Source organism: Mirounga leonina, unplaced genomic scaffold (genome assembly GCF_011800145.1).
Source record: "Mirounga leonina isolate KUSES-001 unplaced genomic scaffold, KU_Mleo_1.0 Mir_168, whole genome shotgun sequence".
NCBI classification, from domain to species: Eukaryota; Metazoa; Chordata; class Mammalia; order Carnivora; family Phocidae; genus Mirounga; species Mirounga leonina.
The window spans coordinates 61,798,691-61,813,963 of NW_023270426.1; the positions used below are offsets into that span (position 1 = coordinate 61,798,691).

The 15,273-nt window shown below is 36.4% G+C and overlaps 1 long non-coding RNA gene across 1 annotated transcript in view; it reads right to left on the bottom strand.

Annotated features, from left to right (window-relative positions):
- Window positions 1-544: 544 nt before the first annotated feature.
- The window catches only part of LOC118016502, a 34,620-nt gene continuing 19,891 nt past the window's right edge, over window positions 545-15,273 (bottom strand). The window contains exons 2-3 of the long non-coding RNA XR_004680845.1: window positions 13,246-13,323; window positions 545-562 (exon numbers count right to left, since the gene is read on the bottom strand). This is a non-coding gene — a long non-coding RNA (uncharacterized LOC118016502). The remainder of the gene's footprint in view (window positions 563-13,245; window positions 13,324-15,273) is intronic.

The window sequence follows — 15,273 nt, forward strand, 5'->3', positions numbered from 1 at the left end:
TGTTACTCATTTCTGCTCCTGGGAAGCTCACAGTCTAAAAATAAAAGCAAAAACAGAAACAGTATGCAAAATAATGATAAAACAAAGAGGAAAGCTCAAATGATTTATGGACAATGTTATAGGAAATTACTTACCATGATGATTATCAGAGAAGTTGGTGGAGAGGAAACATACCTATCATTGACTATACAGTACCTACTAAATTCTGCTTGTTAGCCTAAAGAAATAATATTCTGGCCTTAGGTTAGATGCCCCTCTAAAATTTTAGTTGCATTTTCCATGATTCTGAACAACTACTTGTGTGGTTCCAAGTGTAATGTAATTCTTGCAGAAGTCACAAATTTCCTTACCTAATTTTGAAAAGATGGTCCCTCTTTTATCAGTCAGGAAGTGAAGAAAGGAAGTGTTTAACCTATAGCTATGTTTCCATCACCTATTTTCTTACCCTTTTAACCAGGTCTTCTTACTCAATAATTAGCTGTATAGGAGATCCAAAAACAGAAGTTCTTTCTGGAGTCACCATAGCAGAGTAGAACATGACATCTTTATGAAGGCTCATGGTCTGAAACAAGAGACTGCATTTGATTTTGAAACTTAGCTATGATCATGGTTTCCAATTTTTATTCAAGAGTAGAAAATTATATAATTTGATTTATTGCAGCAACTTCTTTTTATACCTTTCTTTCTCCATATAGTAGGTTTTAGAATACTTAAAAAAAGAAATACTTCTTGATTTTTTTTTTGAAATATACAGGGTAAAAATCATTATTGTCTTTCCCCCTCTCTCTCCAAACATAACCTGTTCTTCCTGCCCTCTCGGTCCCCATTTCAGTGGTTGGCACTATCCTCTCCCTTGTTATCAAAATCACAGAAACCTGGAACTCATTTGGATATTTATTAATTCCTATATGCTCTCACATATACTATATATATACACAATATGTGCACCTTGGTAGCGTACGTATTTGTCCCTTAGTTCACCCCTTTGTCACTGCCTTAATCCAGACCCTCCTAATTCTCACCTCTACAAATGTCTTAGCCCCTTGCCCAGCTTCTCTGCTGTCTCGGACATTCCACTCAACCTCCCCTCTACAGTGGGAGTCTTCAATATAAGATGCAAATCCAAACATATGGCAGTTTAGTAGCCTTCAATAACTCTCACATAGATTTCAGGATAAAATCAAATGCATTAGCAGAGCCCACCTCTCCACAGCAGATTCACACACTGCCTCATGGATCCTTCATGCTTTCACAGGGTGTCCCTATGGCTGCAGCATTCTTCTCTCCCTCCTCCTCAATCACCACTTCATCTACTTCAGCACTATTCTTGATTCCATCAACTTGTCCCAGAACATTCCTCGACCTGGTGTCTGCTTTATCTGCCTTTCTGTGCTATTAGCACTCTGCCCATTTATTTGTCCTAGTTCTTGTCTGTTTATACCACTAGACCTTGAACTCTTCCAATACAGCAAATTTATTCCACTTTGTTTCTTTCAGTTGCCTAGAATTCATTTAGCTTTTGATTACTATCCAGCAAATGAAGAGATTTCCAAAACAGAAGAACGGAGCCGTACGAAGTTTCTGATGATTGAATATTTTGTTTCCAATAAAAACAAGGGAAAATATAAGAAAATATAAGAAAAAATTACAAGAGTCGAAATAATGATGATGTACATCTAGCATGTATCGCTGAGGCTACGCATTACATTCAGAAGAAAATTAAAATTAGCAGATACAGACTTGCGGCTTCAGCTCCGAGACAACCCCCATACCCCATTCATGCAAAAAAAAAAAAAAAAAAAAAAAAAAAAAAAAAAAGCTGGCCAATCTGAAAATCAGTGGTTTTTCTTGGATTTTGCAGAGCACTGACGTTGCAGGGCAAAATGTCACCCTAAAATCAAGAGAACAGGAGCATCTTGAGATTCTGCAACCAAGATGTGTTTATTTTGAACTATAACCTGGTAAGAACACTTAAAGATTAATTTTTACAAACTGAATTTGGATTGTATGAGAATAAGAAACTGTTAGGGACTACAATCTCAGGGAAGCCTTCATACTTTCATGGACTTTACTTCCAAGAACCCTACCAGGTTCTCATAGTAAAGATCTATGACAGACAGGCTCATGGCTCTGGAAGAAGGAGGGGAAGGGGGATCATTGTGAAATTTCCCAAAGCTTTCTCCATAACAAAGACATACATAGGTTAGAGGGAGAAAGACTTTGCCAGAACCTTGTCCCAGTTAGGGCCAAGCAATCATTCTACTCTCATTCCCTATAGCTTTTCTGCTTTACTAAGGAGAAAAAACCATATTCAGTAGGAGTCAGGGATACAAGGAAAAGAGTGGGAAGTCTGCAGTCAGAAAGGAGATGGGGGGTAGGGCGGGGTGAGACAACTCGAGACACACGTTTGATGGTCATAGCCGCAAGACAAAGGCCCATCGGAACATGGATATTTAATTGGAAGACAACAGAATGTTTTCCTTCCCCCATATCCTCCCACCATACCAACAGGGCTCCAGTATAATAGTGGATTATAGCTGAAAGAGATGCAAGGCACTGGTTTCCTCTGTGGAGAAGTATTAGCGAAGCTCAAAGTCTAGAAGGAAGAAAAAATAAAGGCAAGAGAGAGATTTAAAACCTCTGTTACCTATAACTACAACAATCATTAAACACAGTCAAATTCCTAGCCAGATGTCCATAAATCCTTACAATGAAAGCCTATTTACCTCAGTTGCTATTATCCAATGCAATATGCTTGGCTTAAAAAAAAATTACAAGATATGACAAAAATAAAGAAGAAAACACAGTGTGAAGAGAGAAAGCAATCATCAGAATGAGACTTAGAAATGACACAGATGTTGGGATTATCAGAATTTTAAAATAATTATGATTAATATGTTGAGAACTTTAATGGAAAAAAAACAGCATTCAAGAACAGGTGGTTTATGTAAGTAGAAAGATGGAAACTCTAAGGAAGAATTTAAAAGAAATGCTAGAATTAAAAACATAGCAAAAAATGAAACATGCCTTCAATGGACTCATTAGGAGACCACCATGCCAAGTACAGAATCAGTGAACTTGAGGATAGCTCAATAGAAACCAAAATGCAAAGAAAACCGTGAATGAAAATGAACAAATGAAACATCCAAGAACTGTGGGATAGTTTCAAAAGGTATACCAAATACCTAACTGGAGTATCTCTGATGGAGAAGAAAGACAAAACAAAGCAAGAGAAATATTTAAAGTAAAATTGTCAAGATTTATGATAGAACTTAAAACACAGATTAAAACAAAACAAAAAACCTACCTAGGCATATTGTAGTCAAACTGCAATAAATGGAAGACAAAAAAAAAAAAAAATCCTGAAAGACACCGGAGGAAAAGACACCTTATCTAGAGAGAAATAACAAGAAGAATTATAGTAGACTTTCCACCAGAATTCATGGAAAGAAGACTATGACCTGAAATATTTAAAGATCAGTGGAATAGAACAGAGAGTCCAGAAATAGACTTACACAAATATGGTCAACTGATCTTGGACAAGGGTACAACTTAATGGAGAAAAGAGAGTCTTTTCAACAAATGATGCTGGAACATAGGACAGTCATACATACAATTGAACCTAGATAAAGACCTCATGCCTTTCTCAAAAATTGCCTCATGTTGGATCATAAACTTAAATGTAAATGCTAAGGTTGTGAAACTTCTGGAAGAAAACACAGGAGAAAATCTAGGTGACCTTGGATTTGGTGATGAGTTTTTGGATGCAGCACCAAAAAGTACAATTCATGAAAGGAAATATCAATCGGTTATATTTTTTCAAAATTGAAAACTTCCTTTTGAAAGATAGTATTGAGAGTATGAGGGAGCGGGCCATATCTTGGAGAAATATTTACAAAACAAATCTGATTGTACCAGAATAGAACACAAGAATGAAAGAAAAGTTGAATGGAAAAATGGGCATGAGATCTAAGACACCTCACTGGAGAGAACATATAGATGGCAGATAAGGATATGAAAGGATAATCCACATAATTGGTCACGAGGAGAATGCAAACTACATTCCTGGATGAGTTCTTAGAATAGAAAAAAGAACGATAGGTAAAAACCAAGAGAATCTGAATAAAGTATGTCCTTTAGTTAATAATACCAATATTGGTTCATTACTTGTGACAAATACACCATACTAATGCAAGATGTTCATAATAGGGGAAATTGGGTCTGAGGTATGCAGAAAAAACTCTCTGTACTAGCTTTGCAATCATTCCACAAATCTGAAACTATTCTAAAATAAAAATTTTATTAAAAATTGCTATAAAACTCGATACACATCCTTCAAGTTCACATGTGTACATGGATAAGGGGAACTTCAAAGTCACTTTCAACCCTGTATGTGCCTTATTTTTACACATAGTCCTTTTTAACATACACTATAATTCATGATTCAGTTAGCAAATGCTTCAAAGGCTCTTCAACAATTCCTAGCATACAGCTTGACCTTTAAGAATTCCATATATTTTGCCATAAGAAAAAATGTTTCCTTGTAATGAGCTTGATCGTCTGCTGTACTGCCTATGACTGTGACTAACAAGGGCTGACAAGAAAGTGTTCTCTGCCCTGCCTCCCTCCCCAGCACCAGCCTGCCGTCCCAAGGTCCGCCTCTCCCCCACTGCTCACCGCCCCCCCATGAGGCTCCACTGTGAGATAGTACATGGAATCCCTCCCGGTGAGCATGGTTGAGGCAGCCCGGGATAAGACAGCAAACAGGCATTGTCCTACAACCCCTGCATCTATTCTGCACTCCGGAGAAAACAAGTCTACAGTAGCCACCATGGACACTAATACTGACATTGGGTTTCAGCAAGGGAACTCTAGAAAAAAATGAAGTGGAGTAAGGCATCACTTAGGAACTAAGGTCTCCTATTTGCTAAATGATCAGACTTGAAAATGTCCCTCACTTCATCTCCTAATGAGAACAAACCCTAAGGAAAATCCTAAGTCAGATGTTCATCACAGACTCCACTATGCAAGGTCAGGGTGATGCAGGTACTAAATTACTCCCCAGAGATGCAGGTGCTGAACTACTCCGGAAGTCACATGCTCCCAGAATGAAATGTTCCTAGCCATATCCAGACCCTCTGTTCTCCCCCTCACCGGGGACAAAGGGAGGTCAGAAGAGGCCCCTGGAGGGTAAGAGTGGGAAAGAGATGTGTGCAGTCTTCCCCTGGCAGACAAATATTCATTTTTATGCATTGGAAGCCTCCGGCTCCCTCCCTTGAATCAGGGCCTGCTGCAGCTCAGGCTGCTGCACGATGTATTTGTCTTTGCCTGCACATTATTATTTTATTGTTATGACTCTCATTCCTTCCTAACTGTGAGCCAATGAGCAGAATTATTTTTATTTACTTTGATTTTTTGGATGCTTGAATGTATTACTTCAATATAGTTTATAATCCCTATAACAGCACATAATGTTATACTTTAGACATTTAAAAGCAATTGGGCACATTCAATATGCTCATGACATATAACATTATAATGCCCTATCTCTTTCTGTATTAAATATTTCATGTTAATAAATTCTAGCCTATTTTGTGTGTTTCGTATTTGAGTGTATAAACTCATAAAAATAATAATAACTGGCATGAGTTTCTCTGGTAAACCTACAGTGTGAAAATGTAATGGAGAACAGTTGATACCAGAGGTAAAGCTGTATAATTGAGGAAATCAAGTAGAACAGAAAGATATCCTAAAATTCAAATTCAATAGGATTCTGACCAGATCCAAAAATAACATCCTGGAGATGCAACTTTTCTTAGCGCCAAGGAAGCAATCTATTTTACATTATGGTCAAGGGTGGTCTGTGTGCAGATGAACCATCCTCTATTTGACCCAGACTCTTGACAAAGAGCAATTTTCATTGTAATCTTTATATCATAGTCGCAATGTCATCTGCGTGGTTAACACAACAGTCTTCCAAAGACACGGGCTCTGCCTTACAGAAGCTCTGCAGCCTCTCTGTTTGACAGGTCTAAAGAGAAAAATGAATAAGTAAAAATGATGGAGCATGACGACATGCCATCATCCTCAGAGGTGACCCAAGAGGCAGAGGCAGACCAGAGCTTGTATCCCTGGGGCACATTATCGTCCACTGTCGCAGCGGTTCCTATCGTCCTATCCGACATGTGCGGGGTAATGGAGAGAAGGCATGCTTGATGTGGGAAGAAGGGGCCAATCAGCCTTAGAAGTCATTTCAAGTAGATCAGACTGTTCTTTATTTTCCCAAAAGAAACTCATGTCTCATTGCACACACCTAAGGAAAGTAGAGTGTGAAACTGAGAAAGAAGGCACTTAAATAAAGTGACCTGAAGGGTTTCAGGAATTTAGTAAGTATAATTTTCGTAGCTTTAGGTTCAATCCCTTGTGCCTGCCCAAGCTAATCCTTTATTTTCATGCCAAAAGATACTCAGCAGCTTCTCTCTCTGACTCCTCATTGTATATATTCATCCAATAACAACATTCCTTTTCTCTAAACCTAGGCTGACTCATGAGAAAAAAACAATTTTCCATCAGGTCCCTCTGTAGGTAATGGCCAACTTTGGTCCAATGTGGTAACTCTGTTTCTGACTCAGACTTTTCTTTTTTTTTTTTCTTTCCTGAGATAACTCCATTCCTTCTCTCTTTTGTTTTCCCTTCCATGTAAGTTCCTCAGTACAGTGTTCAAGGAAAATACTACTAGGTATTATATCAATTACCTGTCATAAAAGAGTAATTAGCTTCCAGTAGGTGCTCAAAAATGGTTGTTCCTTGACATAACAGGTATCCATTTTGTAATGGTTTGATGTGACTTTCTGGACTTTTAAAAACTACACTAGCTAAAATCTCCTCAGTTAACTTCTGAAGCAGAGTTATATCATTATAGAACTTTAATAGCAATTTCCCAGGGATACCACACAATTTTAATGGAATCTTAAACATACCTTTTTCCTATTTCTTTTTCTATTGAAAAAGGAGGCTAACTTCTGGAGTATGTGGGGTCAAAGGATAAATGTAAGATAAGAAAAAAATAATAAAAAGAACTATTTCTAGATTGAATTTTTTTTTTACTTTCAAACTTGTTGCTTTGGAAACTATAAATCATTTAATCAAGAAAATCATGTTTTACCCATTGAAATCATGTTGTAAAGAGAGAGATAATTTGGGTGCCTGGGTGGCTCAGTTGGTTAAGTGACTGCCTTCGGCTCAGGTCATGATCCTGGAGTCCCGGGATCGAGTTCCGCAGCAGGCTCCCTGCCTCTGACCCTCCCCCCTCTCATGCTCTCTCTATCTCATTCTCTCTCTCAAATAAATAAATAAAATCTTTAAAAAAAAAGAGAGAGAGAGAGATAATTTGACAAAATATCTTTCCCTCAGGAAAATTGAAGTGAAAGAAATAAAGCCCTTTTATAAATACACAGAACAAATTCTTACTTTTTTGAATAATGGCATTTTCTTATGATTTTAATAGAGGCAGCAATACTTTTCTATTTAATAAAATTTAACAAAATATATACACATTTTTAAAAATTTAAATTACAGGTAATATTTTTAAAGGGACATTAACATTTAGAGCTGCACATGTTAATCCTCTATAAAGCATAAATGGAGATGTTTAAAAACTACTAAAATATGAATCAGGAGTAATGATGATAGCATACATATGCCTGAAATAAGAAAATAAATGTACTAAATGTTTACAAAGTATCGATTTGAAAATTGAATTTGTAGGGCCAAATACCACAATAGAGCAACACCAGACTTAGTTAAAAATCCAAGTTTACTCCTAACCCCATCTGGTTTACTATGTGATCTGAGCAAGTCACATGATTTCTCTAGACGTCAGTTTCTTAATCTTGCAGAATTGATAAAAATTTCTGTATTCCCTTTTTTCCATCTACATTTTGGGAAATTATGCACTCATTTCCATTATTTTAATGGCTATCTTCAAAGATATTTTGAAGATAAAATATCAACTGATATTTAGCCAGAAGACATCAGAATACAGTGGTGGCTTGCAGACGTTATCCTTTCTCATTGGTCAGTGTCCCTTCATGATTAGCTGTTGGCCAGACCATTTTCATTGTCCAGTGTTTTGAATTACTGCCTCAAATATTTAGCATGCGTTTTTTTTACCCCAAATCCATCTTTAACAATGTATCTGAACTATTTTTCAAACATTATCAAGAACATGGAAAAATTTAATTCAATCTTCTCTTTCTAGCTTCCACATTATTATTTAACAGTTAAGCCCCTCATCTATTTTAACCTCCCACCTTCCAAAAATGGATTTATCTTCTGACAAGATTGCTAATATATATTTTTAAATTAATTGGTCATTGATGCTTTTATTATTTTCATTCCCTCCTCTGTGGTTGATTTTCTTCTTACTAAAATGTATTCTTTTAAAGTTCTCTCAGTGTGTCTGTAGTATAAATGCCTTATCTTTCGTGTCTGAAAAAAATCTTCATGTTGCCATCATCCTTACATGGTAATTTGGCTGGGCATAGAAATCCATGCAAAAAATCATTTTCCCTAAACCTTTTAAAGACATTAATCTACTACCTTTTGAGAATAAGTGTCACCCATTTGTAAGTAATCTGTTTTTTCTGTTTGCATTTAAGATTTTATCTTTATCATTGATGTTATGCAGCTTCAGTACTATGTGTCTTCATGGGGACTTGTGTGTTTATGATACCTGAATTCATCACTATGCCTTCACAAATTTTGGATTTGAGTGTTCAGACCTTATTATTTTGAATACTTCCCCTCTCCATTTTTTTCTCTGTATGAAACTCCACTGTGTATAGTGAACTTTTTCAATTCACCCTCCATATTTCTTTAATGATCTCTCGTTTTTTTATCCATTCATTTCTCTATTCCCCATTTTGGGTTTTTCCACAAATGAACCTTCTACATCACTAAGCTTCTCTTCAGCTCTGTCTAGACCTATCCATATAGTTTTGATTTTTTAATCAACTATGTTGTTAATTTATAGAAATTGTTTGTTTTTGTGTTTTTTAAATGTACCTGTCTTTTTTTATTCAGCCTGGGAAAGGCTGTCTAATACTGGAGTTCTGGAATAAAGGGATTATTGTTGTCCTACACTTAAACTTTTTCCTCCAATTAATATCATTAATAAGGTCATAGTTTTAATCTCCTATTTCACTCCTTAATTAGGTCCCAGTATATTTTTTAATAAAATGAATTACATCTAGAAAGCATGGAAGAATATAGGAGTCTTAAACACAAATGTCTTCAGGAAACAATGCAAATAGCATAAGGAAGTGGAGCTAACCATTGGAAACTACATCAGATTGGGGAGAAAATGGCCAGTATAAAGCAAATAGCTGCTACTCAGCTGCAGCCAATTTTTGCCATGTGGCATGTAAACCTACAGTTGCCAGATTTTCTTTTTCAAGAGAATTCAAATATCTTGTTTTTTTGCTATGAACTCTCTCCAAATCTCAGCATGAAACGAATTCATTTTTAGAATGTTTCTGGTGACCATAAAACATGTCTTTTGGCCAAATTTCAAGCAACGATTTGGGGATCAGACATCTTGATTGAGATTTTAGCTTTTGGAAAACAATTTACTTAACTTGTCTAAGCATTAGTTTCCATATCTGTAAAATGGAGACCATGAACTGTTATGATAATTAAATGAGGAAAAGATGGTAATGCATCTTAAACAGTACTTAATACATAGTAGTAGTCATTTAATAAAGTTCAAGAGCTGAATAAAGTTCTTGAGGATTGTGGATATTAAACTGTAATCCCCAGTATCCAATCCAGAGTGGTACTTATTAGTAGTATTTATTAGTGGAACCTACTAATAATTCAAAAACTGTTAGGTGAATGAATGATTACTGTTAGTTGAATAAGTTTTAGTTTACAAAATTGATTGCATTCCACATGTATTTAATATATAGTACTATAGAGTTAGCTGATAATTTTCATAGGGTTTATGAAATTATTGTAAAACATGAGTAGCTATGAATCAGTTCACTAAACTTGCTAAGCTAGTCACTGAAAAATAGTTAGACAAAATTATACATTGCAGAAAGTATTTAGATCTCAGTAGTTTTATTTACTAGTATCCTTTAATTACAAGTATGTATGAAGTAGTTTACGTGTACAAAGATTCCAGGATCTAGATTCTCAAAAGAGAGGACAGAGAGAGAAACAAAATTGACATTGTAGACCATTTCCCTGGTTCAAAGGGGCTCATGGTTTGGTGAAAGAGAAAATAGTACACATATAATACAAAGGGAAAAAAAAGAAAAGTATGTTTAGGGAGAAGAAGAGGGTTGGTTAAGGCACAAATCATAGATAAACACCTCAAAGTCTCCAAATAATGCACTGGTTTTCTGAAAAGTGCCCTTTTAAGTCCTCCTCCATGTGCATGGTTGTTGGAAACATACACTAACTAAATCTCAAGGCTGAGGAATAAGCTGCTGTTAGGGGAGTCTTTTAAATCCTATCTTAACTTCATGGCTAAAGGTCATGGTTCTAAACCTGTTCTAGGCTTGGAATTCAGGAATATTTGGAGGCTCATTTATTTTCTTAGTTTGGCTCTATTTTGAATTGCTGTTCATTTGTGTTAGAGTAAAAGAAGCACATTTTAGGTTTAGTTCTGGATTCAGTAAAATTTTGAAGTTCAATGTCAAGTTCTACCATTTCTTCACATGTTTAGGTATGTATTTGGGTAAATTTAAAAATGAGAACCCTGAGATGAGCCAGGGCTCTCCCCAGATGGTCTAGTCTTCTCAGAACTAGGCCACTCTCCTAGATTCTCTTGGCGTGTGGCTTTGCTGAATACCCTGAGAGGAATTTGGGCACTATCAGCATGCCTTCTCTAGTAGCAAGAAACTAAATTAATAAATTTTACTTTGTGAAAGGTCTATATAATTTTCTTAATTTATTAAAATTAGTTTGAATAGTTTCATTTCTCATTCAAAACTTTGGCCCAAAATATATGTAATTGCCAACAATTTCATAATGTAGACGGCTAAATGAAAATAAGAAATAAATACATTTTCTCCACCCCATAGCTATTCTCCTATGTGTTGAGCTTCCATCTGTTTGCCTTTTGTTTTTGTTTATGTGAAGCTTTACATTTTGCCATCAATATGTTATGTTGTGTTGTGTTAACTTGTAAGCTGAGACAAAGATAATAAATTACACATTTTCACTGACATTTAGTTGACTGACTACTAAAATCTAATTTGAAAACTCAGCAAGGATGTAATAGATTTAATAGATTGCATTAAAAGTATTTTCTGAGGACAAACTCCTACAAGGCAAGAACTGGTAATTTCTTAAAGGACAAAGACCTAAATGATGGATGTCTGTGTCATAAGCAAGAAGTGAGTATACTCATGGTATAAGAAGTCCAACTTCCAGAGACTTAGTCCCATCATTGCCTTTCATTCTACTCTCTATGGAAAATGCCTCCAACTGATGATTCTCTAAGTATTTGAGCTAGTCGAAGGGTTTCCAATATCTTTACTTTAAAGTGGGCTATAAGAGGAGGAAATGATGCAAAGAGCTGGTAACACATAAAGAATGAAGGTTTACGCATACAATGACAAGCAGATTCTCATGTTTTAGAGATTTATACAAGAGGTAACTAATTCTCTATATAAATATTTTTATAGAGTGTAGCAGGTAACAGACATAGTTTATCGTGGTTTTATTATTTGCCATACTCATAGAGATACATCGTCATCTTCTTCAGGCTCTTTATCAGCATGGATTTGTTCTGCAGCTTTAAGACTAGTTATGGGCCATTTTAAGGCCAGATTTTTTAAAAAATGTTTAACCCTACTGTAGCCAAGGAATGATATTATTAAAGTAGTGTCATTGCCTTCAACAAAAGAATGCACAGTGCAGCCTAGAAAGGCTTCCCAGAGCAGATGGCACCTGTCACCTCATCTAAGTTTTTCCACCTGTTCAATTACAAGGTCTCCCCCACCCCTTTTTCATTTTTTGTTTTTTTCTATTTTTCCCCATATTTCAAATATTTTTTTGAATGCTAAGTATATTGTATTCAGTAAGTAAAAATCAGTTTATGATTTCATGGTATCTTCATTAATAATCATATAGAGAGAGACATCTTCTGTGATTCTGATCATTGCACTGCACTGGACTATTGCAATTCCAGCCAAAGTGTCAATTTAGCCCTCTTAAACCATCTTAAATTTTATATATATCCAATTTTTATTTGACCTTAAATATATATGCACTGTGTGTTAAATATAGTCTTACAAACCATTTTTGTAGACCCTCTAAGCAATACTGATTCCAAGTTACTTTAGATCTAATTCAGATTCACAGGGTCCCTTAGCAGTTGTGTATAAAGGACACTTTTCTCCAGGGAAAAGAATCTGCAAAAGGGAATAATACTTAGGGAAAAATTTATATATATGTGCTGAAACCATACATATATACATGTCAAAAACAACAAAAATCTATGAGTAATCTAAAAACAGTATCAGGACACCAAAAATTGGCTATGATTTTAAAACATTTTACAACAATCAAACAAAAAATGTCTAGAAAGGGTTAGGACTCACAATGATCAGCTAATGAAATTCAATGCTTGTGACCACTCCACACAAAGAGGTTTGGATATTATTTTTCACCAAGAAAATAAACACTTGTCTTTGGACTGACTCCCATGTGGCAGAACCAGAGCAAGGCATTTACTGCTATTCTGCAGCTCTTTGAAAAATCAATCTGAAAGAGAAACTCTGTAGAAGACCCATCTTCTTCGTGTTTCTCTGATATGTTGCACTCTTAAAATGAACTAAAGTAAAAGAAGAAAATGAAAGAGGCACACAGAGTAGCAAAGACAAATGATGGAGAAAGCAAAACCAATGCTTCCAAACATCAAATCAGAATGTTGCTCTTGTCCTGGAATTCCCCTAGAGTTACTTAGGACAAAAATCTGGTCCACCGAGATCAAAGCCAGGAAGAACAAAGAAAGTCAGAGTGATAAACAGCCTACTAGGAAGAAATCCCAAACAAACCCTGACAGTTTGTGGAATGACTGGAATAAAAATCAGCTGTTCAAACTAATCTCTCATTTCGTCCATCAAAATAAAGATGGAGCTTTCTGTGTCCCTGACAAAAGCTGGGCACCCTGAGCCTGAGCACTTTTCTAAAGTGAGAGAACTGTAATTTTTTAAACTTATTTATACTCACAGTCAAACCAGGCCTTTCTTGCTTCCCTCTCAAGGAATTATTTTGAAAGAAGTCACATCCACGCTCACTGTAGACCTTCTGAAACGATGAATGGGTTAGAATGTTTGAATATTATCAACCACACTAATTGCTCCATGATCCTAAGGCCTTTCTGTAGTAGGCAACACTGGTCATGTGTAATATTGATAAAAAGTCTCCTGGATTTGTCCCATTTCCTAATTATCTGAACAAAGATAAAATATAATTTAAAAAGGGTCTCAAATATAATTGCATCCCTATGTGGAAAGAAAATGTCTTTATTTTTCTATAACTGACCCAATCCTTTAAAACTTCTTCATCCTTCCTGGTAATGAAGATAGAGTTAGAAGTGACTATAATTTAGTCCAATTGGGTAAGCTTAATTCAACCTAGTAATTATAACAACCTTTATAGATAACTATGTTTCTGACTGGGCAACCCAAGAAAATGGTCAGTCTTATGAAGTCCTACTCCCTACCCTTGCTCCTATCTGCGAAGGCATCTTGGTGTATAGGGCAATGTTGGCATGTAGCCTTGTGTCAGGTAGGGAATGAAAAGAGTTTCTCAATGTGCATGGTTCCCTCAGGATTTTTCCAAGTCCCAGGCTGCAGAGTGGCTGAACCAGCTGCTCCCTGGACTGGTGACACCTGAGAAGCTACCACAGCCATCAGACTCTCTCATTGTGATGCGCTGGTACTGTAGTACCAAAATTATCCATACAAGATGACCTCTTTACTCTTAACCAAGATCTGATGGCCCACAGTCATATTGGCATCCATTTCCCCTCACTGGGGCAAATATGGGTCACTGAGCACTGTGTTCATGCCACATGGAAGGAGCAACACTGTCCCAAGCTAACAAATCTTTCCCTTTCCTTCCCCTTCAGTGCCATATTGGAAGTTTCCAGGTTTGAGGATTCTCCTGAAAGGTAGCAGCATGTTTGTAAAAGCACACCCCTAGTATGCCAGTAAAAGTACACCACTAGTTCCTGTGTCCTAAGGCTCCCCGTGAAAACTCATCCTTCCTGTGGAACCCACCAGTGATTGTGGTATAGATAGACAGTACTTATGAATGAGAACACCGATTTATTGCCACTTTTTTTTCTCTCTGTGTCTTCACTTTCTCTTGCCCATAATCTCTGGAGACCATAAGGGGCAGGTTTTAGTTCTAGCATATATTCTTTTTACTCCATAGTTATCAGCCTCATGGTGAGGAGTCCTAGCCAGAAAGAACATAATTTCTATACTACAGAAAATACTTTATGGTCTGGATTCTGAAGGCTTGATTTGATTTACTAAAGAAATTTACAAAATTACATCTCGCCTCAAAAGACTCGTTTTCTTGATGTGTTCTCAAATGAAAATCTAAGTGGACAGTAAATTCTTAACAAAGACCTTCTTGTTCTGGAGATTATGTACTATTCCCCTGCAATACAAAAACTCAAACCACCATTGGGTTGGAAGACTCAGAGAAAGTAAGTGATAAGATACAGCAATACATCTGAAAATACTTTTTGAAGATTATCCACATTATACTTTGGACCAAGATTTTTAGATACATAAAAGTGTTCTAAGGTTTGGGCGCCTGGGTGGCTCAGTTGATTAAGTGACTGCCTTCGGCTCAGGTCATGATCCTGGAGTCCCTGGATCGAGTCCCACATCGGGCTCCCTGCTCGGCAGGGAGCCTGCTTCTGCCTCTGACCCTCCCCCCTCTCATGTGCTCTCTCTTTCGCATTCTCTCTGTCTCAAATAAATAAATAAAATCTTAAAAAAAAAAGTGTTGTAAGGTTTGATATAATGACTTTATCTTCTTCACAACACCTTCTAGGTTGAAGACAGTTGTGAAACACATGATCAATCACCCTGTAATGGACAGTAGACATCTGGAAATTCTTTTGTAAAGCTGCGCTGTGCCTCCCAGAAAGAGACAGTGAAACCCTAATGATTGAGAGAGACTTATTTAAAGCTCAGGAAAACAACTGGACTGCTCAAAAGAATGAAGCATGGTTAT